A 26816-nucleotide genomic window follows, 5' to 3' on the forward strand; every position below is an offset into this window, starting at 1 on the left:
CGCATCAGCAAGAAAAAAACAAGGGATCCCATCGCAGGCTGGGCAAGGGATTTGAAGAGAAACTTCTCTGAAGAAGACAGGCGCACGGCCTTCAGACATATGAAAAAATGCTCATCATCTTTAATCATCAGAGAAATGCAAATCAAAACTACTTTGAGATATCATCTAACTCCAATGAGACTAGCCTATATCACAAAATCTCAAGACCAGAGATGTTGGCGTGGATGCGGAGAAAAGGGAACACTTCTGCACTGCTGGTGGGAATGCAAATTAATACATTCCTTTTGGAGGGATATATGGAGAACACTCAGAGATCTAAAAATAGATCTGCCATTCAATCCTGTAATTCCTCTGCTGGGCATATACCCAGAAGACCAAAAATCACAACATAACAAAGATATTTGTACCAGAATGTTTATTGCAGCCCAATTCATAATTGCTAAGTCATGGAAAAAGCCGAAGTGCCCATCGATCCACGAATGGATTAATAAATTGTGGTATATGTATACCATGGAATACTATGCAGCCTTAAAGAAAGATGGAGACTTTACCTCTTTCATGTTTACATGGATGGAGCTGGAACATATTCTTCTTAGTAAAGTATCCCAAGAATGGAAGAAAAAATATCCAATGTACACAGCCCTACTATGAAACTAATTTGGGACTCTCACATGAAAGCTATAACCCAGCTACAACTTAACAATAGGGGGAAGTGGGAAAGGGGGGGGTGGGTAGAGGGAGGGGAATCGGTGGGATCACACCTGTGGTGCATATTACAGGGGTATTTGCGAAACTTGGTAAATGTAGAATATAAATGTTTTGGCACAGTAACTGAGATAACGCCGGAAAGGCTATGTTAACCACTGGGATAAAAATGTGTCAAATGGTTTATGAAGTGAGTGTATGATGCCCCATAATCATATCATTGTATACACTTATGATTTAATAAAAAAATTAAAAAAAAAAAAAAAGAAACTCTGTCTCAAAAAAAAAAAAAAAAAATCTAAGTTTGTTGCAAAATCTGTTTTTCACCCACCCATAGAATACAATTAAGCTGAGTTTTCTGCACTTTATTGAAGGGATTTGGGGTCACCAGAGAGGGGATCTTGGCATGAGGAATGAAGGGGCATGACGCAGTCTGTGTCGGGGGACTGAGCTACTCTGGGAGGAGCCCTCCTGAGTAAACCTCAGGTCCATATTGACCGTCATAAAACGGGAAGAAGTAGACAAAAGCTGCTTGCCTGACATTAGCACTGATTAGAGAGAACATGGAGACGGTCAGATAGAATGTCCCCACTTTTGTTTGTGCAAAACCACAGACCTTGAGCACAACCTCTGCCCCAGCACCAAGAGACCTGTGGAGTCTAGAGAATCTTTACCAACCTCACACATACATTTTCTCTCGGAGGCCAGTTTCCTGATCTCCTACACACACTCAACTCACATGTACACAACTCATATGCCGTTCTCTTGATTCTCCAGGTCGCTCAAGCAGGAAGTGAGTCTTACGCTAAAGATCAGGGCTCGGTTTCCCCTACACTTTATAACAGGAATAATTTTTCCTCCAGTTTCCAATAACATGTCCCTCATTTCCTTCTAAGACCTCATCAGAAGCATCTTTAACATGCATATTTCTACATGTCTCTTTAAAACCAACAAAGTATTTTATGCTTTTTTCTATCAATCACCTTAAAATTCGTGTAGTCTCCACCTAATACCCAAGTCTCTACCCACTCTTCATATATACATATATGTTTATGGTGTTTTAGAGTATCTATTACAGCAGCGTCTGAATTCCCAGCCCCCAAATCTGTGTCTGCTTACTGGAGTTATTTTAACAAATTGTTTGGCTTAAACAACAGAACTTTTTTCTCTTTCATTTATGATGGCCAGAAGCTGAAGTCAAGGTTTTGGAAGGGTTCATTTTTTTTTTTTTTTTTTTTTTTGAGGCAGTGAGGGAGAATCTACAAAGTTAGTGAACTCATCCTAGAAAAAGTGCTACATACCTCATTGCTAAATATCACGACAGTCACCCCCAAGGTTCTCTCATTGGGAAGCTATGCTCTGACACCAGTACCCAGTCCACCTTTCAAAGAAATTTTGGAACTCTTTTTCTGGAATGACCATCAGAGCTGTCATAGTACACCATCTTACAATTAAGTTCAAGAATTCATTCTAGAAAAAGTGCTGCATAGCTCGTTAGTGGATATAACTACAGTCACCAGATGCCAAGGAGAGTACCCTGAAGGTGATCGTGGTGATATCAAGCAATGAGGAATATAGCACTTTTTTTTTTGTAGAGACAGAGTTTCACTTTATCGCCCTCAGTAGAGTGCTGTGGTGTCACACTGCTCACAGCAACCTCCAACTCCTGGGCTTAGGTGATCCTCTTGCCTCAGCCTCCCAAGTAGCTGGGACTACAGGCGCCTGCCACAACACCCAGCTATTTTTTTGTTGCAGTTTGGCTGGGGCCGGGTTTGAACCGGCCACTCTCAGGACATGATACAGATAGGCTATCTTCTAAAGAGCAACGGTGAGACATAGATTGATTTTCAGTAGCAATAATGCAAGCTAAAAAACAGTGAACGATATTTTAAACATACTGAAATAAGTGGCTTCTGACTTAAGCCTAATGAAAAAATATTTTAAAAACAAAGTCAAAATAAATTCATTTTCAAACAATTACTGAGAAAATAAAAAAATAAATACACTAATAAAAGATGGAAATTGAAAAAAAAAAAAAAACAATTACTGACGATGACTTTGCAACCGGTACTTACTAATGAAAATTCTAAAAGATAAACTGACAGAAAATAGGTCTAGATGTCAAGAGTAAAGAGTATCAAAAAGGTAAATGTGAAAAATCTAAATGAACATTGACATTTTAAAATAATAATAGTGGAATTTCAAAAAGGTAAATTTTTTTTTTATTAAATCATAGCTGTGTACATTGATATAATCATGGGGCATCATTCACTAGCTTCACAGACCGTTTACCAAGTTTCACATGTACCCTTGTAAGATGCACCGCTGGTGTAATCCCACTAATCCCCTTCCCTCTACCCACCTCCCCCCTCCCTCCCCTCCCTTTCCCCCTTCCCCCTATTCTTAGGTTGTAACTGGGTTATAGCTTTCATGTGAAAACCCTAAATTAGTTTCATAGTAGGGCTGAGTACATTGGGTACTTTTTCTTCCATTCTTGAGATACTTTACTAAGAAGAATATGTTCCAGCTCCACCCATGTAAACATGAAAGAGGTAAAGTCTCCATCTTTCTTTAAGGCTGCATAATATTCCATGGTGTACATATACCACAATTTATTAATCCATTCGTGGAACGATGGGCACTTGGGCTTCTTCCATGACTTAGCAATGATGAATTGGGCTGCAATATACATTCTGGTACAAATATCTTTGTTATGATGTGATTTTTGGTCTTCTGGGTATATGCCCAGTAGAGGGATTACAGGATTGAATCAAAAAGGTAAATTTAAAATAAATGACAACTACAAGATGTGAATCATAAGGGGGTAAGTTGAGGTAAAAATGTTCTAAAGACCTTGTAAAAGATGAAAATAGTGATTACTGGCTAGACACGATGGCTCACACCTATGATCCCACACTCTAAGATAGGTGGAGACCTTGAGCTCAAAAGTTCTACACCAGCTTGTAACTCAAGGTAGGAGGCAGAGATTTGAGTAAAACAGTTATAATGTAAGACCCCAAATCTACTAAAAATAGAAAAAAAATTAGCCACACATTGTGGCAGATGCCTGTAGTTCCAGCTACTAGGGAAGCTGAGGCAAGAGGATCACTTGAACCCAGGGATTTGAGGTTGCTGTGAGCTATGACACCATGGCACTCTAGCTTGGGGCAACAGAGTGAAACTCTGTCTCAAAAAAAAAATAGTGATTACTTTTGGATTTTGTGGTTTTATGTATGCAGTTTAAAATTTCTAGAGGAATCACTGAAAAAGAGAAAAATGCAAAACTTTCAAACAAGAAACTAAAAATAATATACACTGATTTACACACACACACAATCAATAATCCCAAAGAATACAGTGAAAAGAAAAAGCAAATCTAACAGAATAGGTGGGCAAAATAGAAAGTACCAGATATAATGCTAAATTCATACAAAGCACAGCTACAGTGTATCTGTAATCTATTAACTGTAAATAGATTAAATAATAGTTAATCTATTAACTGTAAATAGATTAAATAAACCAGTTACAAGACAAAGATTGTCAGAAAAAAATACAAATGCAGGATATTCATAACAAATGTCACTTAAATAAATGTAAAGATTGAAAATAAAGGGATTCAATAAGAAATACCATGGGTATACTAATACTTACCCTATGAATTTTTAGACAAATGCATTACCAAATAAAAGAGTATTACTATATATTGATTAAGAGGTTTCACTTACTAGGACAATATAACAATTTTGTATTTGTCTCCACATAATAATACACCTTCAGACTCTATTTTTCTAAACCATAATTAAAGGAAATGAACAGAGAAACAGGGAAATCAAGTACAGTGAGTTTTTATTTTTATTTCAAAATGTGAAGGGAGTACAAATGTTTTTGCTACATGGATACCTTGTATAAGGCTTCAGTTGGGGCTTTTATTGTATCAATCATTCAAATAGCATTCACTGTATTAGATAGGTAAGTTTTCACCCCCTCATCTTCACTCCCTATGCCTTCTCGTTACAATGTTCTTTACATCTTTGTGCCCCAATGTGCCCATGATTTAGCTCCCAATTCTTAGTACATGTACTCTCATTTTTTTTCATTTGTTTGTTTGTTTTTTCATTCTTGAGATACTTCACTTAGGATAATATTCTCCAATTCCATTCAAGCATCCAAGTTGCTGCATCCAAGACATTATTTCGTTCCTTTTATTTTTCTTTTTATTTTTTTTGAGACAGGGTCTCACTCTCTCACACTGGGTAGAGTGCTGTGATATCATCATAGCTCACGTCAATCTCAAACTCTTGGGCTCAAGTGATTCTCTTGCCTCAGCCTCCCAAGGAGCTGTGACTACAGGGATGAGCCACCATGCCTGGGCAGTTTTGTGGTGAATCACATTTATTGAGTTGTGTGTGTTAATCCAATGCTTATATACATGGTATAAATCCCACTTGATCATGGTGAACTATCTTTTTGATGTGCTGTTAAATTGGTTTGATAGTATTTTGTTGAGGATTTGCATGTATGTTTATAAGGGATATTGATTTGTACTTTTCTTTTCTTTCTTTCTCTTTTTTTTTTTTTATCATGTTCTTTCATGATTTTGGTATCAAGCTGATACTGGCTTCACAGAATGAGTGAAAGAGTATTTCCTTCTTCTTGATGCAATGTTATAGAATAATTTCTGTAAGATAGGTAGGAAGTTCTTCTTTGTAGGTCTGGTAGAACTAATCTGTACATCTATCTGATCTCCAGCTTGTTTTTCTTGTTGTTATAGGGAAATTATTACTAATTCAATCTTGCTATTTATTATTGGTGGTTCAGGATTTCTATTTTTTCTTGATTCAAGCTTGGGAAGATGTGTGTTTCCAAGAATATATCCATTTTTCCTATATTTTCTAGTTTGTGTGCATTGAAGTTTTGGTAGAATTCATAGATGACATTTAGTATTTCTGTGGCATCAGTTGCAATGTCTCCTTTTTCATATCTGATTGAGCTTACTTGTATCCTTTTCTATTTTTGGATAATCAGGGTCTATAAATTTTATTTTTTCACAGAACCAACTATTTGTTTTATTGATACTTTGTGATTTTTTTGGTCTCCATTTCATTTAGTTCTGCTCATTTATTTTTCTTTCTGTTTTTTTTTAAGATATTTGTATTTTTTAATTTTTTTATTGTTAAATCATAGCTGTGTACATTAGTTCAATCAAGGGGTACAATGTGCTGGTTTCATATACAATCTGATATATTCTCATCAAACTGTTCAACGTAGCCTTCATGGCATTTTCTTAGTTATTGCATGTAGACATTTGTATTCTGCCTTTAGTAAGTTTCACCTGTACCCATTCTAAGATGCACCATAGGTGTGGCCCCACTCTTTGCCCTCCTCCACCATAACCTCCCCCCTCCCTTCCCCTTCCTTGGCTCTTTCCTCATAGTCTTGTGTTATAGTTGGGTTATAGCCTTCATATGAAAGCTATAATTTAGCTACACTGGATACTTGTTCTTCCATTCCTAAGAAACGTTGCTAAGAAGAATATGTTCCAGCTCCATCCTTGTAAACATGAAAGAGGTAAAGTCTCCATCTTTATTTAAGGCTGCATAATATTTCATGGTACACATGTACCACAATTTGCAAGCCCATTCATGGGTCGATGGGCACTTGTGCTTCTTCCATAACTTAGCAATTGTGAATTGGGCTACAATAAAAATTCTGGCACAGATGTTTTCGTTGTATTGTGATTTTTGGTCTTCTGGGTATAAACCTAGTAAAGGAATTATAGGATCAAATGGCAGGTCTATTTTTAGGTCTCTAAGTATTCTCCAAACATCCTTCCAGAAGGAAAGTACTAGTGTGCATTCCCACCAGCAGTGTAGAAGTGAGCCCTTTTCTCCACATCCACGCCAATATCTCTGGTTTTGGGATTTTGTTATGTGGGCTACTCTTACTAGGGTTAGGTGATATCTCAAAGTAGTTTTGATTTGCAATTCTCTGCTGATTAAGGATGATGAGCTTTTTTTCATGTGCTTGTAGATCGTGCATCTGTCTTCTTTAGAGAAGTTTCTCTTCAAGTCCCTTGCCCACCCTGGGATGGGATCACGTGTTCTTTTCTTGCTAATACGTTTGAGTTTTCTGTGGATTCTGGTTATTAGACCTTTACCGGAGGTATAACCTGCACATATTTTCTCCCATTCTGAGGGCTGTCTGCTTGCTTTACTTACTATGTTCTTGGCTGTGCAGAAGCTTTTTAGTTTGATCAGGTCCCAGTAGTGTATTTTTGATACTGCTTCAATTGCCTGGGGAGTCCCCCTCATAAAATATTCACCCAGGTCGATTCTTTCAGGAGTTTTCCATGCACTTTCTTCAAGTATTTTTATAGTTTCATGTCTTAAGTTTAAATTTTTTATCCAGTGAGAGTCTGTCTTAGTTAATGGTGAAAGGTGTGGGTCTAGTTTCAATCTTCTACAGGTTGCCAGCCAGTTCACCAAGCACCATTTGTTAAATGGGGAGTCTTTTCCACACTGAATGTTTTTAATTGGCTTGTCAAAGATCAAATAATGGTAAATATCTGGATTCATTCTCTTGCTTCTCTTTTCTATTCCAGACATCTATGTCTCTGTTTTTGTGCCAGTACCATGATGTTTTGATCACTATCGATTTATAGTAGTCTCAGGTCTGGTAGCGTGATTCCTCCTGCTTTGTTTTTATTGCTGAGTAATGTTTTGCTATTTAAGGTTTTTTCTGATTCCATATAAAAAGAAGTATTATTTTTTCAAGATCTTTAAAATATGACAGTGGAGCTTTAATAGGAATTGCATCAAAATTATATATTGCTTTGGGTAGTATAGACATTTTAACAACGTTGATTCTTCCTAGCCATGAGCATGCTATGTTTTTCCATTTGTTAACATCTTCAGCTATTTCTTTTCTTAAAGTTTCATAGTTCTCTTTGTAGAGATCTTTCACATCCTTTGTTAGGTATAATCCGAAACATTTCATCTTCTTTGGCACTACTGTGAAAGGAATAGAGTCCTTGACTGTTTTTTTGGCTTGGTTATTGTTGGTATATATAAAGGCTACAGATTTATGGGTGTTGATTTTGTTGCCTAAGACATTGCTGTATTCCTTGATCACTTCTAAAAGTTTTGTAGTAGAATCCCTAGTGTTTTCCAGATATACGATCATATCATCTGCAAAGAGTGAAAGTTTGATCTCTTCTGACCCTATGTGGATACCCTTGATCGCCTTTTCTTCCCTAATTGCAATGGCTAAAACTTCCATTACAATGTTAAAGAGCAATGGAGACAATGGGCAACCTTGCCTGGTTCCTGATATAATTGGAAATGATTTCAATGTTACTCCATTCAATACGATATTGGCTGTGGGTTTGCTATAGATGCCTCTATTAGGTTAAGAAATGACCCTTCTATACCAATTTTCTTAAGTACTCTGATCATGAAGGGATGCTGGATATTATCAAAAGCTTTTTCTGCATCAATTGAAAGAATCATATGGTCTTTATTTTTAAGGTTGTTTATGTGTTGAATTACATTTATAGATTTACGTATATTGAACCAGCCTTGAGACCCTGGGATAAATCCGACTTGGTCGTGGTGTATATATATATATTTTTTTTTTGTAGAGACAGAGTCTCGCTGTACCGCCCTCGGGTAGAGTGCCGTGGCATCACACAGCTCACAGCAACCTCTAACTCTTGGGCTTACGTGGTTCTCTTGCCTCAGCCTCCCGAGCAGCTGGGACTACAGGCGCCCGCCACAATGCCCGGCTATTTTTTTTGTTGCAGTGTGGCCGGGGCTGGGCTTGAACCCGCCACCCTCGGCATATGGGGCTGGCGCCCCGCTCACTGAGCCACAGGCGCCTCCCGGTGTATATTTTTTTTGATGTGTTGTTGGATTCTGTTTGTTAGGATCTTATTGAGTATTTTAGCATCTATATTCATTAGTGATATTGGTCTATAATTTTCTTTTCTTGTTGGGTCTTTCCCTGGTTTGGGAATCAAGGTGATGTTTGCTTCGTAGAATGTGCTGGGTAATATTCCTTCTTTTTCTATATTTTGGAAGTGGTTTAGTAGTATAGGTACTAGTTCTTCTTTAAATGTTTGGTAGAATTCTGACATAAAGCCATCTGGTCCTGGGCTTTTCTTTTTAGAGAGATTTTGTATAGTTGATGCTATTTCAGAACTTGATATAGGCCTGTTCAACATTTCCACTTCGTTCTGGCTAAGTCTTGGTAGGTGGCTTACTTCCAGGTATTGGTTGATTTCTTTCAGATTTTCATATTTGTGAGAGTAGAGTTTCTTGTAGTATTCGTTAAGGATTTTTTGAATTTCTGAGGGGTCTGTTGTTATTTCATCATTACCATTTCTGGATGAAATTAGAGATTTCACTCTTTTTTTCCTGGTTAGGTTGGCCAAAGGACTATCTATTTTATTGATCTTTTCAAAAAACCAGCTTTTGGATTTATTGATCTGTTGTATAATTCTTTTGTTTTCAATTTCATTTAATTCTGCTCTGATTTTCGTTATTTCTTTTCTTCTGCTGCGTTTGGGGTTGAAGTTTTCTTCTTTCTCCAGTTGCTTGAGATGTTCCATTAAGTTATTGACTTCCTCTCTTTCCGTTTTATTGAGGAAGGCTTGCAGTGCTATAAATTTCCCTCTTAGGACTGCCTTTGCAGTATCCCAGAGGTTCTGGTAATTCGTGTCTTCATTGCTGTTTTGTTCCAAAAATATGGTGATTTCCTTCTTAATCTTGTTTATAACCCATATATCCTTCAGCATAAGGTTGTTTAGCTTCCATGTTTTTCTATGGGCATGCGGGTTCCTGTTGTTACTGAGTTCAAGTTTTATTCCATGATGGTCTGAGAAGATGCAAGGAGTAATTTCTATTTTTTTAAATTTGCTGAGGTTAGATTTGCGGCCTAGGATGTGGTCTATTTTGGAGTATGTTCTGTGGTATGATGAGAAGAATGTGTATTCAGATTTTTTGGGATGAAATGTACTGTAGATGTCTGTTAAGTCCAGATGTTGAATGGTTGAATTTAAATCTAAAATTTCTTTGCTTAGCTTCTTTTTGGAGGATCTATCCAGCACTGCTAAAGGGGTGTTAAAATCTCCAACTACTATGGAAGTGGAGGAAATCGAGTTGCTCATGTCTCTTAGGGTTTCTCTTATAAATTGAGGTGCGTTGTGGTTGGGTGCATAAATATTAATAATTGAGATCTCATCATATTGGGTATTACCTTTAACAAATATGAAGTATCCATCCTTATCCTTAATTATTTTGGTTGGTTTAAAGCCTATTGCGTCTGCGAATAGGATTGCAATGCCTGCTTTTTTCTGTTTCCATTTGCCTGGAGTATAGATGACCATCTCTTCACCTTGAGTCTATATCTGTCTTTTAATGTAAGATGCGATTCTTGTATGCAGCAGATATCTGGCTTGGGTTTTTGTATCCAGTCCACCAACCTGTGCCTCTTTAGAGGACAATTTAAACCATTCACATTAATTGAGAGTATTGATAAGCCTTTTGAGAGACCGATGGAGATTTTTAATCCTTTTGCGACTGTGGAAGTTGGAATTTGATCAAAAATTTTTTAGGTGGGTTTACTTTTGTGGTGGAGAATTACGCTGGTCTTTATGGAGGATAGGTCTAAGAATGTCCTGGAGAGCTGGTTTAGTTGTGGCAAATTTCTTAAACATGTGAATGTCATTTAATTTATTAATTAGTATTTAATTTCTCCGTCATAAATGAAGCTCAGTTTAGCTGGGTACAGTATCCTGGGTTGAAAGTTATTTTGTTTTAGGAGATTAAAAGTCAATGACCATCCTCTTCTAGCTTGAAAGGTTTGAGCAGAGTGATCTGCAGTTATTCTGATATTCTTCCCCTTGTAGGTAATGGTTTTCTTTCGTCTGGCAGCTTTCAGAATTTTCTCCTTCATATTAACTTTAGTGAAATTGATTATGATGTGTCTGGGGGATGTCTTATTTGGGTTGAGTCATGCTGGAGTTCTGAAACTGTCTGCTATCTGAATTTCAGAATCTCTTGGCATGTCTGGAAAGTTCTCCTTCATAATCTCATGGAGAAGAGACTCTGTGCCTTGTGAAGTCACTTCGTCACTTTCGGGGATCCCTATAAGACGAATATTGGTTTTCTTCAAATTATGTGAGAGCTCTCTGAGAAAGTGGTCTGTTTTTGCTCTCCATTTCTCTTCTTCTCTGAGGGTTTGGGAGAGTTTGAAAGCTTTGTCTTCAATGTCAGAAATCCTTTCTTCTGCTTGCTCCATTCTGTTACTGAGGGATTCTACTGTGTTTCTCAGATCTTTGAGGGATGCAACTTCTTGTCTCAATGTGTCGAAATCTTTGGTCATTTGGTCTTTGAATTTGTTGAATTCTTGAGATAACTTTTGGAATTCTAATTTGATCTTATTTGCTATCCAGATCCTGAATTCAATTTCTGGCATCTCAGCTATTTGTTTGTGCATGGGGTCTTGTGCTGTTTCTGCCCCATTGATCCTTGGGGGAGTTGATCTACTCTGATTATTCATATTGCCAGAGTTTTTCTATTGATTTTGCCTCGTGATTGTTTTTCACTGTTGCCTCTGGCCATCCTCAGAGTTGGAGAGGTGTCTCTCCAAGATTAGACCCCAGCAGGATCACTCTATTGTTGCTGGATCTTTGTAGGGAGTGACCCTGTGTAGTTCCTCTGGGGCTGCTCCAGCTAGGGAGTTCTGGTTCTGGAAGCAGCTCCGGTTTGTGACACACCTGGATCCAGCAACAGGGCTGGGGGTGGTGAGTACGGTTCTGGGAGTGTCAGGCACCCAGTGACTTTGGCACAGAGAGCCTAACGCTCCAGCAGTCTCTGGCCAGGAGAAGAACTCTGCGCAGAGGCAGGGACGGCTCCAAAGGGCACACAGCTACCAGAGTCCCTGTCCAGATGAATGGGCTAGTGTGGAAGCTGGGAGGACACAGGAGGGAGAATGCAGGGTTGCGTGGCTCCCACAGTTCCTGGTCAGGGAATGTGGAGGCCCGGTGGGTGCAGGTCACTGGTCAGGGTTCTCTGCACAGCTCTTATGGAGGTCTGGGCGGCACCAAGCCCTGGAGTTTGAGGTTACTATGAGCTGTGATGTCACAGCACTCTACCCAGGGCAATAGCCCAATGCACCGGTGTGCCAAAGCCGTCTCACTCTGCCCCTAAGGATTAAGGCTGTACGACAGCTTAGCCCCAGCCTTTAGGCTGCTCAGTCAGTAGGTTACTTTGACCCGCCCAATCCTTGCTCTGAGACCCTGAGGGCGGAGCTTGCCAGGGCAGTTCATTCACAATGGCTTCCTGCGTCCAACTCAGTGGCTCAGTCTGGGGTCCCAGACAATGCCCAAAGTTCTCCACACTCCTGGTCAAGCTCTCCCCAAGGCAGTTCAACTGAGTGCCAAGTCCAAGAACACAGAAACAGTTCAGAGGTAAGGCCTTTCCAGTTTGCAGTCTCACTGCTGCTTGTACTTACGGTTGCCAGCGTGATTAGGTTGATCTAACACACGCAACCACTTGCCAGTTTTCCACTGTTTTTGTCCTCCTCTTGTGGTCCAGAAGTCCCTTGCTGGCTCCCTGTATCCTCAAAGGAATGATTATAGGCAGATCCCACCAGCCAGAAATGCCTGGAGTCTTGTCTCCCCAGACTCGCTGTTCCTAGTTGCAGAGAAGCTGTTATTCAGTCGCCATCTTTAATCTCCACTTTTGGATTTATTGATCTGTTGTATAATTCTTTTGTTTTCAATTTCATTTCATTGTGCTCTGATTTTGGTTATTTCTTTTCTTCTTCTGGGTTTTGGGTTGGAGTGTTCTTCCTTCTCCAGTTCCTTGAGATATCCCATTAAATTATTAACTTCCTCTCTTTTCGTTTTATTGAGGAAGGCATGCGGTGCTAGAAAATTCCCTTTCAGGGCTGCCTTTGCAGTATCCCAGAGGTTCTGGGAATTCGTGTCTTGATTGTGGTTTTATTACAAAAATTTGGTGATTTCCTGCTTAATCTCATCTATAACCCATCTATCCTTCAGCATAAGGTTGTTTAGCTTCCAAGTTTTTGTATGGGTATGCAGGTTCCTGTTGTTATTGAGTTCAGCTTTTATTCCATGATGGTCTGAGAAGATGCAAGGAATAATTTATATTTTTTTAAATTTGCTGAGGTTAGATTTGTGGCCTAGGATGTGGTGAATTTTGGAGTATGTTCCATGGGCTGATGAGAAGAATATTTATTCAGTTTTGTTGGGATGAAATGTTCTGTAGATGTCTGTTAAGTCCAGATGTTGAATGGTTGAGTTTAAATCTAAAATTTCTTTGCTTAGCTTCTTTTTGGAGGATCTGTCCAGCACTGCTAAAGGGGTGTTAAAATCTCCAACTACTATGGAACTGGAGGAAATCAAGTTGCTCATGTCTGTTAGAGTTTCTCTTGTAAATTGAGGTGCATTGTGGTTGGGTGCATAAATATTAATAATTGAAATCTCATCATATTGAGTACTACCTTTAACAAATATCAAGTGTGTCCTTATCCTTCCTTATTTCAGTTGGTTTAAAGCCTATTGCGTCTGCGAATAGGATCACAATGCCTGCTTTTCTGCTTTCCATTTGCTTGGAGTATAGATGAACATCCCTTCTCCTTGTGTCTATATTTTTCTTTTAATGCAAGATGTGATTCTTGTATGCAGCAGACATCTGGCTTTTTTGTATTCATTCAGCCAACCTGTGGCTCATTAGAGGACAATTTAAACCATTCACATTAATTGAGAATGTTGATAAGCCTTTCGAGAATCTGGTGGACATTTTTAATCCTTTTGCGACTGTGCAAGTTGGAATTTGATCAGTATTTTCAGGTGGGTTTACTTTTGAGTTGGAGGATTACACTGGTTTTTATGGAGGATAGGTCTGACAATATCCTGGAGATCTGGTTTAGTTATGGCAAATATCTTCAACGTGTGAATGTCATTGAAGTATTTAATTTCTCCACCATAAATAAAACTCAGTTTAGCTGGGTACAGGATCCTGGGTTGAAAGTTATTTTGTTTTAGGAGATTAAAAGTCGATGACCATCTTCTTCTAGCTTGAAAGGTTTCAGCAGAGAAATCTCCAGTCATTCTAATATTCTTGCCCTTGTAGGTAATGGTTTTCTTTCATCTGGCTGCTTTCAGAATTTTCTCCTTCATATCAACTTTAGTGAAATTGATTATGATGTGTTTGGGGGATGTCTTATTTGGGTTGAGTCATGCTGGAGTTCTGAAACTGTCTGCTATCTGAATTTCAGAATCTCTTGGCATGTCTGGAAAGTTCTCCTTCATAATCTCATAGAGAAGAGACTCTGTGCCTTGTGAAGCTACTTCATCACTTCCAGGGATCCCTATAAGACGAATATTGTTTTTCTTCTAATTATCCCAGAGCTCTCTGAGAGAGTGACTGTTTTTGCCCTCCATTTCTCTTCCTCTGTGAGAGTTTGGGAGTGTTCGAAATTTTTGTCTTCAATGTCAGAAATCCTTTCTTGTGCTTGCTCCATTCTGTTACTGAGGGATTGTACTGTGTTTCTCAGTTCTTTGAGGGATGCAACTTCTTGTCTCAATGTGTCGAAATCTTTGGTCATTTGGTCTTTGAATTTGTTGAATTCTTGAGATAACCTTTTAGGTTACTGCTTGGAATTCTAATTTGTTCTTATTTGCTATCCAGATTCTGAATTCAATTTCTGACATCTCAGCTATTTGTTTGTGCATGGGATCTTGTGCTATGTCTGCCCCATTTATCCTTTGGGGAGTTTATCTACTCTGATTATTCATATTGCCAGAGTTTTTTTGGTGATTTCACCTCATGATTGTTTTTCACCGTTGCCTCCCTCCATCCTCAAATTTGGGGAAGTGTCTCTCCAAGATTAGTCTCCAGTGGGATCACTCTACTGTTGCTGCATCTTTGTAGGGAGTGACCCTGTGTAGTTCCTCTGGGACTGCCCCTGCCAGGGAGTTCTGGTTGCGGACGCAGCTCTGGAGTGCGACACACCCAGATCCAGCAACAGGGCAATAGGTGGTGTGCACAGTTCTGGGAGTGCCTGGCGCCCAGTGACTTTGGCACAGAGGGCCCAAGGCTCCAGCAGTCTCTGTCCAGGAGAAGGGCTCTGTGGAGAAGCAGGGAGGGCCCCGGAGGGCACGCGGTTACCAGAGTCCCTGGCCAGATAAGCAGGCCGGTGTGGAGGCAGGGAGGTTATAGGAGGGAGGACGCAGGGCTGCATGGCACCCGCAGTTCCTGGTCAGGGTATGAGGAGGCCCAGCGGGCGCAGGTTGCAGGTTGGGGGTCTTGGTGCAGCTCTTATGGAGGTCTGGGTGGCACCAGGTCCAGGAGTTTGAGGTTGTTATGAGCTGTGATGCCACGGCATCTATGCAGGGCAATAGCCCGAGGCTCCAGTGTGCCAAAACCGGTCTCAATCTGCCCCTGAGGGTTAAGGCTTGTAAGGCAGCTCAGTCCCCGCCTTTAGGCTGCTCAGTCACTAGGTTACTAGCTCCCGCCCGATCCTTGCTCTGCGACCCTGAGGGCGGAGTTTGCCGGGGCAGTTCTCTCACAATGGCTCCCTGCGGTCCACAGCCCAACACTATTAGCTCCGTCCAGCTCAGCGGCTCAGTCTGGGGCCCTAGACAATGCCCAAAGTTCTCCGCACTCCTGCTCAAGCTCTCCCCAAGGCAGTTCAACTGAGTGCCAAGTCCAAAAACACTGAAACAGTTCAGAGGTAAGGCCTTTCCGGTTTGCAGTCTCACTGCTGCTTGTACTTACGGCTGCCGGTGGGATTAGGTCTATCGAACACACTCAACCACTTGCCAGTTTTCCACTGTTTTTGTCCTCCTCTTGGTGTCCAGAAATCCCTTGCTGACTCCCTGTATCCTCAAAGGGATGATTATAGGCAGATCCCACCAGCCAGAGATGCCTGGAGTCTTATCTCCCTAGACTCACCGTGCCCAGTTGCAGGGAAGCTGTTACTCAGCTTCTTTTTCTGGTTTTGAATTTGGCTTGGTCTTCTTTCTCTAGATCCCTGAGATATGATTTTAGGTCATTAATTTATAATCTTTATCTTTTTTGGTCCTTGAACATGTCTCTTTGTTCTGCCTGGAATGCTTTGCCCCATTGGACCTTTGCATGGCTGACTCTATGCTTCTCACCTAGTGTCATCTCAAATGACCCTCCTTTAGAGATGTGTCCCTCACATCCCTGCCTCACTCTCAATTGTGTTATCTTGTTCTACAGCCTTCATAACACTTATCACCATCTAAAGTGATCTTGCATCTATACATAATATAGTATTGGTTCATTTTCTTTCTCTCTCCAACTGTATCATAAACTTCCTGAAATCTAAGACCTTGTCTGTCTTTTTCATATTCTATCTCAAGAGTGAAAAAGAGTGGCTGGCACATAATAGATACTTAGTGAATATTTGTTCACTACAAATGAATGAATAATCCCTGGAAGAGAAAAAAGAGATAGCTAATACAACAGAGGGAATAATTTGTATTGTTGGGTCGCTGTGCTAGTTATTGTCCCTCAGATGGATTTTCCACCCTTCCTTGCATAGTTCTTTGTCTTAGGAGACTGACTTCATAGACATCAACACCCTGGGCCCTTTCTGGTTGGTTTCTGATTGGATTGGGGGCACTGTCAAGGAATCAGAGAACAGGAGAGCCTATAGGATTCCTTCCCTATTTCCTGGTTGCATTGGGGCCACAGCTCTAGGAGGAACTAAATTTCCCTGAAATGATAGTATTTTGTTCCTCCCCTCTACACAACTGCAATTTCCAGAGTTCCAGTGACATTATTTCTCCCTCTTGTCCCTTTAGTTCTAGGGACAGTAATTCCTGATGTGGCTAGTTCCTGGGCACTCTAATATCTCTCTGAAGTCTCTTAATCCTGCCCAAACCTCTGTAAGTGGTCTCTCATTAAAAGTCTCTTTATTAGAACCATTTCAAATACACTGGATGTTTTCCACCTGCCCTTCAAGATCCATCCTCTACTCTGCTCCACCATGTTTTGTGCCCCAGGAAGCTAAACCATTCAGACTTTGCCAGTGGCTTTCAGTGGGGATTAGCTGGAAGAAAATACCAACGGGAAATTGGAAGGTAAAAGGAAAGCACACTCAGGGTATTTATGCCCCACCTTAGTTGCCAGGTTGTGTCAAACCGAATGCCTTTTCCCCCACATTTTTTAGCTCCTGTCAGGAAGCTCGATCTCATACTCAGAGTGTATGCTCCACCCTAGTCCCTTTAGACCTAGAGATATTGAAAGCTCTCTGCTGCTATAAGTTGCAACACGTTGTTCCCTCACTTGTTCTTCCTAAATCCTATGCACATCTTTGCATACAGTCCCTTTATTAAACTCTTTTCAAATTACTCAATTTGAGTGTGCCATATGCTACCTGCCAGGACCCTGACTGGTAAACGAGGTGAAACTTCACCATTACCACCTCAGATGATGCCTCCCTGGTTGAACTGTCAGTGCGTATTAGTTTATTTCAATGCAAAGGTCTGTGCTTGTTTTTCCAGTACTTTTGTCTCTCACTAAGGTGTAGTAGCTTCATCGAATTTTAAAGAACACCAACCTGTGAGAAGAATGGGGTGCCTGGGCAGCTCTGCCTCACCTGAGATTCACATAATGCAGCTTCTGGTCCTTCAGCATCCACCAACTTTCTGTGCTTCATACCAAGCTACATCTTTCTGCTCTGTGGGCTCCTCTGTGCTGTCAGGAAGTGTTATATAAGGCACTAGCCTGTGTTGGATGGTTATTTATTGTTATGAAGAGAATTCTTAATCTCTTAATCTACAAGTACTTAAAATTCCCACTCATTATAGTCAATGGTCAGAAAATTAGGCCACCTAGAGCAATAGTGAGGTAAGTAAGGGGAATGGGACGTAACTGAGTCTTGACTCCCTCACTTGCCACAGATACACTGACAGCCACGTGCCCACATGGATGCTACTGCTAACTCTGCTAAAACAGAAGGATAGCCACTCTGGGACAGGTAAGTCAAAGTACCTATGCTCAGGGATGACTTCCCTTTGGGTTTTCTTTGTACTATATCTATTTTGTTTTAGTGATAGGAAGGGTTTTATAAGCCTGGTTGAATTTTGTGGGGAAGAAGACAGATTCTAGGTAGAATATTGGCCAGGAATGTTGGTGCAGTGGCTCACACCTGTAATCCCAGAACTTGGGAGGCCAAAGCGGGTGGATTGCCTAAGCTCACAGTTCGAGACTACCCTAAGCCAGAGTGAGACTTCATGTCTAAAAATAGCTGGGCGCTGTCACAGGCATCTGTAGTCCCAACTACTTGGGAGGCTGAGGCAAGAGAATAGCTTGAGCCTAGGAGCCTGAGATTGCTGAGAGCTGTGACACAGCAGCACTCTACCAAGGGTGATAAAGTGAGACTCTTGTCTCAAAAAAAAAAAAAAATATTCCTGGAAAGTGTTTCCTCTCTTTGGCAGAAATTGCTGATTCTGTTTTACTGCCTGTGTTACACTGTGGAACAGCATCCTCTGACCAAAGCAACCCAAATTGCTGCTGGTTAACATTCATACACATAATCCAAGGGCTGTATTTAGATATAGAGTTAGGGCGTGCAAGACTGTATATCCCATATGAGCCTTTTAAATGTATACTTTTCCATATTAAAACTAGAACAGAACAAAACAAAGTCATGAGTACGGTGGGTCCTGGTTGGTAATCACGAGCAGAGCCCACACAGGTAAATACGGCCCCTCAATAAATGGGTACATGATGAATAAGGAGAGAGAGCGTGATCTGTGTCACTTTTCTTCTGAACTCTGACCCTGTCTGTTTTAACCCAAGGTCCAAAAAGGGTGTTTTCACCTATCAAGTTAATGAATTACGTCTTTTTTATTGAATTGGACCTTCTATTCTAATCAAATCACTACTTTACTCAGGTGCACTTATAGGCATACACTTCTAAAAAAATTTTTTATTTGACAATTCTTTTCATCTCAGCTTAATCGTGTTACATTTTTTCTGCTGTATTTTGTGGTATTTATTTAAATAAGTGATTATCTACACTATAAATAGTTTTACCATTTCCTTTTCATCCGTAACAATAGATATATTTGGAATTGGGGGATTGTAATGACCTATATCACTCTTGTCAGAAAACGCAGGGTCAGAAAAGTGAGAAATGTCAAAAAAGCTGGTATTGCTTAGGATATTCTTAGATATCTTAATGCCATAACATCCTAAATGATTATCAAGAGCAGTTCTCAGTGCACTGATATTATGTATTTCTTAACCTTTTCCTTATAACAGGAAAGATTATCTAAGAAAATATCTCAATGTTCTCATTCAAAATGATTAAACTAGAAGGATTTGGACCACTCTTTTCCTGATCTGTCATCTAACTACAACAATGAAACTAAAATGTCTTCTAAAAATTTCTTTAGTTTTATTTTATAGGTAACACATTCAAATGATTTTTAGTGACATTTTTAAAAGGTTAACAAAGTGTACACTGAAAAGAAGCCCTCCTAACTTGTCTATTCTCTCTCTGTTCTCCCTCCTGCCAGAGTTAACCAATTCCCTTAATTGTCCATACTTCCTCATTTCTTATATAAAGTGTAGTTTACCATATGTGTTATTCTGCACCGTGAGTTTTACCTCTCACAATATTGCCTGGAAATCTTTCCTTATCACGACATCTCATGCTTCCTCACTGGTTTTTATAGCTACCTAATATTCCATTGTGTGTGTGCACCATAATTAAATTAACACTTCTCTGCTGATAGATAACTTGGGTTGTTTCCAATCTTTTGCTTTTATAAACAATGCAATAGCAAATAACCTTAGGCATAAATCATTTTGATGTGTGCAAATGTGTCAGTAAGATGCCTTCCCAGAAGTGAGATTGCTGGGTCAAAGGGTAAATACATTTATAACTAATAAAAATATTGCCAAGATGTCCTTCATGGGGGTTGTATCATTGTGTTCTCCCACTAGCAATATATGAGAGTATCTGTGGCCTCAGAAGCAGAATTTTGTTCAACTTTTTAATTGTTGCCAATCTAAGACGTGAGAAAATGGGATAGGTTAATAAGTCTGACTTTAATTCACAAAAATACCAAGTAATTTTGAGTAATGTAAAATTTTTATTGTTGTGTTATAGTTTTTAATGCAATCTGTGTCTGTGCCATACACTGTCCCCAGGTCTCATGCCACAAAATCACTGCCCTAAGTGGAACTGTGTTAATGAGAGCTTCCAGGATTGGCATTGCAGACCCTTTCATATAAAGCTATAGCTATAGGTTTCATATGTAGCTATAGCTACACAAGAGCCCCCTTGCACAAGCCAGGGAAAAATGCAGAAGCAAAGAGTCAAGGCCTGGATGGATCCATCTGTAACTGATCATATGCTTTGACTGGGTCACTGAATCACTAAGGGTTCAGTATCTTCGTGTGATAAGAGTGTCAAGAAAGCAGAATAATGTGAAAGCAGAGAAAATTTTAATGACTGTTGCTGAGGAGGCAGAGTATGGGAGAAAACACTAATTTAAGGCAGCAAAGTGTACCTTCCTGATACCATTAATTGGAAATATTGGACTAAATGATCTGGAGGGAATAAAATATTTGTACCCTAGAGTCTATTTCAGTTCCAGTCTGGTGAGATGTTCAGATAGACCCCATGTGATACTAAATTATGGTTATAATGGAGTCAACTCAATGTTGAATTTAAAAAGGGACTAGTGTTTGCAAACACTTTGCCTTAAAACCTATGATTGGATACAAAGGCAATACATTTTATTCTGGAGATCATACATATTGAATTAAATTTAAATTTCAAGATAGTCTGCTTAAAATTATATATTAGATTTATGGCCATTGATGTTTATTAAATAATTATTCCCTGGCTGTTAAATATGTAACTAATAATATATAAAAGATACAGTGCTGAAATGTCTAGCTGAATATACAGTATAATCCTATTTTATGTGAAATTTGATTGGCAGACATTTCTATAGAATTATGTTAGAAGGACTATACATTAGAAGCATATAGCCTTCTAAGCCACCCTATTTAGGTAGTAGCATTTTAAGTAATTTCTGTAATTTTTCCACAAAGAACATTTGTTATCTTTGAAAAATAATTTACTTCAAGGTTAAAAATGGAGCTAGAGGCAACTTTCATTATCAAAAGTTAAGTTGAAACAGTTCTCATGCCTAGTCAGTGCAATTAAACCAACCAGAGGCATTTTGAATGAAGTAATGATACTTTGTTAGGTGCTTTTTCCTATATTAGGAGTCTCTCTGAACACTTTCTGTAATATCATTCTTTCCTTTTTTGCATTTTTTTCTTTGAACACTAAGTAGAGGAAATCATAGAGGTTAAAGGTGAAAAGGCTTTTCCATATACCCATATGGTATAGAAACATAATTTTTTTCATCACTTTATTTTATGCCTCTCATGATTTCCAACAGATGTAATGGGTCTTAGTTCCATTTTCTATTGGATTATAATGGTTATTTTTACAGGATGCTGTTATCAGTATCTTTTTAACTGGTCTCTGGGCAATCCATCTGACATACAACCAGATTAATATGCTCCTAAAATACCACTTTCGTTATGTAACTTTCCTGCTCAAAAATCTTCAATGGTTTCTCTTATTTATAGTCATGATTTTGAAGCTTTTAAATAATAGAACATTCTTCCCCAAAGAAAACCTTAGGTGGAATCCCCATGTATACAACAGATGAAGGTAGTATTTTATTAAAGTCCATCAATAAAACCATGAAGCTGTTTTGATGCCCATGAAAAGAAAGATAATTGAGTGTTATGGTTGACACGGAACCTCTTCTGTTTTCAATATATTTCTGTATCTCCTTCTAATTACCTAGATCTGGGGAGAATCTTGATTTGTAAAAACAAGTAGGTGGTGAGATTAGAAGGGTTTTTAATAGCTGAACTTTCAATCGCAATGAATCACAAAGTACATCAAAAGTTTTCCGCGAGGTTTACAATGAAAGTTAATGTGTTGGTGGAAGTCACTGTGTTAAAATGTGATGTTTCACACATTTGAGTGTGGGTGCTGATTTTCTTGTCTGTTTGTTTCCCTGTTTCTTTTAACTACAAGACTTCATGTTCCGAAAATACATTTTAAAAATATTTAAGATCCAATTTATCCTAAAAGGCTCCTTAGTTCATGGGAAGATTTTCACTATCAAACATCTTTTTCTTTAAAAAAAGGCCAAAAGGGGGCCAATTTTGTCTTTCCTGAAGTGAGAAACATTCTACCCTGTTGATTTTGACAAATTAGGGAATTGCTTTTTTGGTATTGGTGCTCTCCTCACTTGGATATTGTGCAGATTTGAGTGCAGCCTGGAACTCTATGGAAATAGGTGTATTTTTCACTACCAGTTGCAAGACCATCTTTTACTGTACTTACCTTCAAATCCTCAAGCCCTAGAAAATCATCTCTTGAATAAACATTAGGATCTAAGGCAGTGATTTTCAACTGGTATGCTGTGAAAGGATCTTAGGTGTGCCATGAATTTTTTTAAAGACTGTTAATTAAATTATTTCGAAAGAAGTTCAAAGCATAGTAAGTTATAATCTTTTTCTTTTTACTTTTTTTTGATCAACATAATTTTTTTTTATTTTTGATCAATAGGTGCCGTGAGATTAAAAAGGCTGAAAAATACTGATCTAAGCGGTAGAAGGCTCTGAGAATGTTCCTTTAGCCTCAATTCACTTGTTACATGATTTCTTATTAGTTCCCTGGAATCTATCCATCTAATGATTTAACCTACATACAAATAAGTGTATTATCATATCATTTTCACTACTTAAAATTGTGTTTACTTTTTGTCATCATCATACTCTGCCTTCTGTTACTTAACAGTTCTTAACACTCTCATTTTCTTTTTGTTCTTATTGGTCTAGACAGGGTAACTACTGTTTGAAAACTCTGAAACTAAGCACGCATTCAGCAAACATACAGCAACCTCCCAAGACCAGTAGTCAAAAATAAAATGTACAGCACAACTGCGGACGCCATCTGTTGGTGGCAGGCAGAATAGACTCACTACTGCCCCGTAGACTTGCTCTGTTGTGCATGTATGGCGTGTGTAAGTTGCAAGTTTGTAAACTAAATTTTTCTAAGGGGTTTCTATAGTTAAGAAGTATTCTTGTAAAGGCGATTCAAATATACTTTAAAACACAATTCAAATCAAGGATTAACTAACATGTTAGAATGAAGGTTAGCAAACTTATCCTGTGAAGGACCAGATAGTAAATATTTCAGACTGTGCAAGTCATAACGTCTTGATTGTAACTGCTCAGCTCTGTAGCTGTAGCACAAAAACATCCATAGACAATATGTAAACAAATGGACAGGACTGTGTTCCATTCAAACTTAATTTACAGAAACAGGCTATGGGCTAGATTTGGCCCACAGGCTACAGTTGGCTGACCCCTGAATTCGCCAGTAAGTGATTCCTGTTTGTATTACTCAGTGTACATTTTATGAATAAATAATCGATATGCTAGATTAAAGATGGCTGCAAAGTCTTTGCTACTTCTTCATTGACAGATGGGTTCCAATCCCTTCCTGTTGATCGGGGCTGTCCTTCACGACTTGCCTGATCAACAGAATGCTGTGGAAATGTCATTCTGGGATTCTGAAACTAGTAAGACTGACAGCTTCTTCCTGGACTTCTTAGAGTGCTTGTTTTAGAGAGGCCCTCACCCCTTAATAAGACTCACAATCCCAAAGCTGCCATGTGATAAAGAAGTACAAGTTACCTGGCAAAGCCCTGAGAGATGAGATACCCCATGGCAGGATAAGGAAGGGTGATGTAGGAGCCTCCGGGTGCCAGGTATGCGAGTGAGGAAGCCACCTTGGGATGGAACCTCTGGTTGAGTCTCCCCAGCTGGTGCCCACTTAGAGCAGAAGCAAGCTTCCGCTAGCACAGTCTGAATTGCAAACTACCTAAATAAATATTGGGAGTGTTTTTAGCCATTAAGGTTTAGTGAGCTTAAGGATTTCAGATTTATCAAGGGAAAAACAACCATGAGCACACAACAAGCTTTACTTGGGAAATGCTTGGCCTGGCTTCATGGGAGGGGCAGTCCCGTGCAGGACAAGGTCTATGACCAGAAGGGGCAGAGGGCATAAGACCTTCTGGGGCACAAGGGAATCAGAGAGCAGGCTGGTGTGTCTAGGTGATATTGCTCAGCTGCACTGTGGGTAGAGACCTAGGAAGGGAATAACAGATTAATCGCTTATAGCACTAGGGTTTGTTATATGAGTGCTGAGCAGATATTGGGTGTGGTTTATCAAGTATGCAAAGCAGGTGGGCTCTAAATGACTGATGATATGCTTATTTAGGCTATAATTTATGAAAATTGAATGTGTGGAAGAAATTCGAGTTTAGTGTCAGTGGACGTTGAGTTAATAGTTCACAGTGAAGCAGTAACGTCTTTGGTTTATTTATATCGTAGGTGGTTTATTACACAGTAACACAATAGATAACTAGAACAATAGGGCTATGTTATATTGCAGTCTTTTTTGGGTATCTGTATTTTGTTTGCCCAATTACATTCCACGTTTGTTTAGCACATGGGGGATGTCTTAAATGATTTGTGTTATATAATGCACAGCATTTAACCCAATGCTTTGTAAAGAGCTGCAAAGTAATAAATATTTCTTAAATGGTGCAAGTTTACAGGTATCTCAGTGGTTAAAAAAGTCATTACCTGATTGTTAGGGGTCTGTTGGCACATACAGTGAAAATTTTCTGAAATCAGTGAAAAAGGGCACTTTTTGCAACGTTTTGAGGCTGGAACTGGAATGTGTCTTTTGCTCTGTTGATCAGATCATATTCTTTGGAATCTATTTATATTTACTAACAATTGCGCATGGTTTTTAAAATGTAATTAAAATTATTTGGCATTGATGAGCCCAATAATTTTTTTCAGGACCATTTGAAGTGTTGGCCATACTTAGAAGATGATTTGTAAGTGTGATGACTGAGTGCTCACACACATATGTGAGATTTGCCTCCCTTAAACCTTGTTATGATGATGGCACATTACTCATCAGACATGTAGAAAAACAGAGAGCTCTGTGCTACACCTGACATTAGATCACGTGCACATTCTATTTAAGTAGATTTTAATACCTGCCGTTATATTGATAGATACATCAATTTTGCAAAATGCCCCTCAGACTTATACCTATGTAATCAATGTGAGTTTTAAAAATTTAAATCATAAATTATTGATCAAACTACTATTATGAACAGAGAACCATCTGGGTTACTACAGAGGCCATCAATATTAATAAGACACAAGGCCTGCTTTCAAAGGGGTTATAATCTGAGCAAGGATAATGGTGAAAATAAGCATTAAGGTAAAGAAGAATAAAGTCAATTTTATAAGAGAGGAATAGACATGGAGATTAAGTGGACAAAAAAGTTTCAAAGAAAAGGTGAATTTTAGGGTGAGTTTTACAGATAAATACGATTTTGAGAGAGAGACAGTATTTAAACTTTCAAATAACTAACTCAAATAAACTTTTATTATGTTTATAATCATGTATTACTTAAAAATTCTGGCTGCTTCTCTTTAAGAGTTGTGAGCTGACAAAGATTTGTGAATACTTGTATGCTATTTGAAATAAATGAAGTGTATTGGCATATTCTTAAAATATAAAGAAGGATATGAGAGGCTTCTGTATGCCGTATTTCATAGAGGGCTCTGAGCACCTGTACGGCAGAGGTGGGCCAGACTCACAGCAATGTACTTTGACAGTTGTCCAGACACCACAGACAGAGGAGAGAGAGTACACAGGTACCTGCACACTTCTGTGTGTTTGGAAATAGTAGAAGACAAAACTGCAGAGACAGTTTTGAATGACAACATCTTGTGAACCATTTACTAGACAATAGGGAGTTAAAGAAAGTTTCTGAGTAAGGGACTGCTGTGATTGGAAGTGGGATTTGTGAAGATTAAGTGGCTTGTGGGAAGCAGGAACCTGGCTGCATGAAGGTTTGTGGTCTGTAGGAGAACAACGTTGACCTTATTACAATAATTTTGATGAGGAGATGACAGCCCGTGATAGCTTAAACGAGAGTGGCGGCCACAGGAAGGAATGCTAAAGAAAGCTGTGAAATATTGTTTTAACTTGGACTCTGGACTGGAGGAGGAGAGATCCATTATGGGAGCTAAAACAAAAGTGGGTGTCAGTATTTTAAGGTATAAGGAACTTTAGTGAGGAGCCAGGAAGAGAGATAATTTCAGAAGGGCCTCCTAGGAATTGCAATTGGAAACCAATCGCGTCATGCCCCACGTGGCTCTGAGGAGATGCCTCACTGCATCCACATGTCCCTGCACATCCTTTACCTTCTCTGTGCCCCCTTGACCATCTTCCTATACCTACTCAGAATTTTCCAGCTCATAAGTTCAACTCTTATGTAGTTTTGTTTGCCCAGAACTCTACAGCCCTAACTCCAACATGTGAACCCTCAGCTTCAACTTCTCTGGCTCATTGACAATAGTCTCTCAGCCTTCTCATTCTAAAATCCCTTCAAGCAAGAGCTAATTGACTAAGGTCTTCTCTCCTAAGATCCCTGGCAGGGTGGATCACATCTAGCTAAACCTCTGAGGTCAGTGGCAGGCTGGGGTTGAGGCCAGTACAAGATACATGACATAGAACTTGATAGTCAAGAACTGCTCCTCTATTCAGAGATTGTGGGGTGGTAAGAAAGGGTCCAATGTTTTATCAATTGTTGCTTATTGTCATCTTGATAACTGGTTACATGAACTTTCAGAATTTGAGCCTAGAAATCTGGAAGAAAAGTGGTGTCATTAACTAAAAATAAGGAAAGTACATGGGGAAACCAAGTTTGTGGGATATGGTGATGGCAAGCGTATGGGACATGGTGAGTTAGGATATTGATCTTTAAATAATAGTAAGAAGATATTCCTTTTGGATTTTCTTTAAAATGGATAACAAGAGTTCTTGAGGCAGGATTGAGTTATAAATCTGAATCTTCAGGACAGTCTTTCTTTCTGAATGTAGCTAAAAGATTATTTAGT

The 26816-nt window shown here is 39.2% G+C and overlaps 1 non-coding gene across 1 annotated transcript; it reads left to right on the forward strand.

The window, feature by feature from the left end:
- Window positions 1-24715: 24715 nt before the first annotated feature.
- LOC128587081 (small nucleolar RNA U13) lies at window positions 24716-24822 on the forward strand. The gene has a single exon (XR_008380503.1). It is a non-coding gene; the product is annotated as a small nucleolar RNA U13 (small nucleolar RNA).
- The last annotated feature ends 1994 nt before the right edge of the window (window positions 24823-26816 follow it).

The sequence above is a fragment of the Nycticebus coucang genome, chromosome 5 (assembly GCF_027406575.1).
Source record: "Nycticebus coucang isolate mNycCou1 chromosome 5, mNycCou1.pri, whole genome shotgun sequence".
NCBI classification, from domain to species: Eukaryota; Metazoa; Chordata; class Mammalia; order Primates; family Lorisidae; genus Nycticebus; species Nycticebus coucang.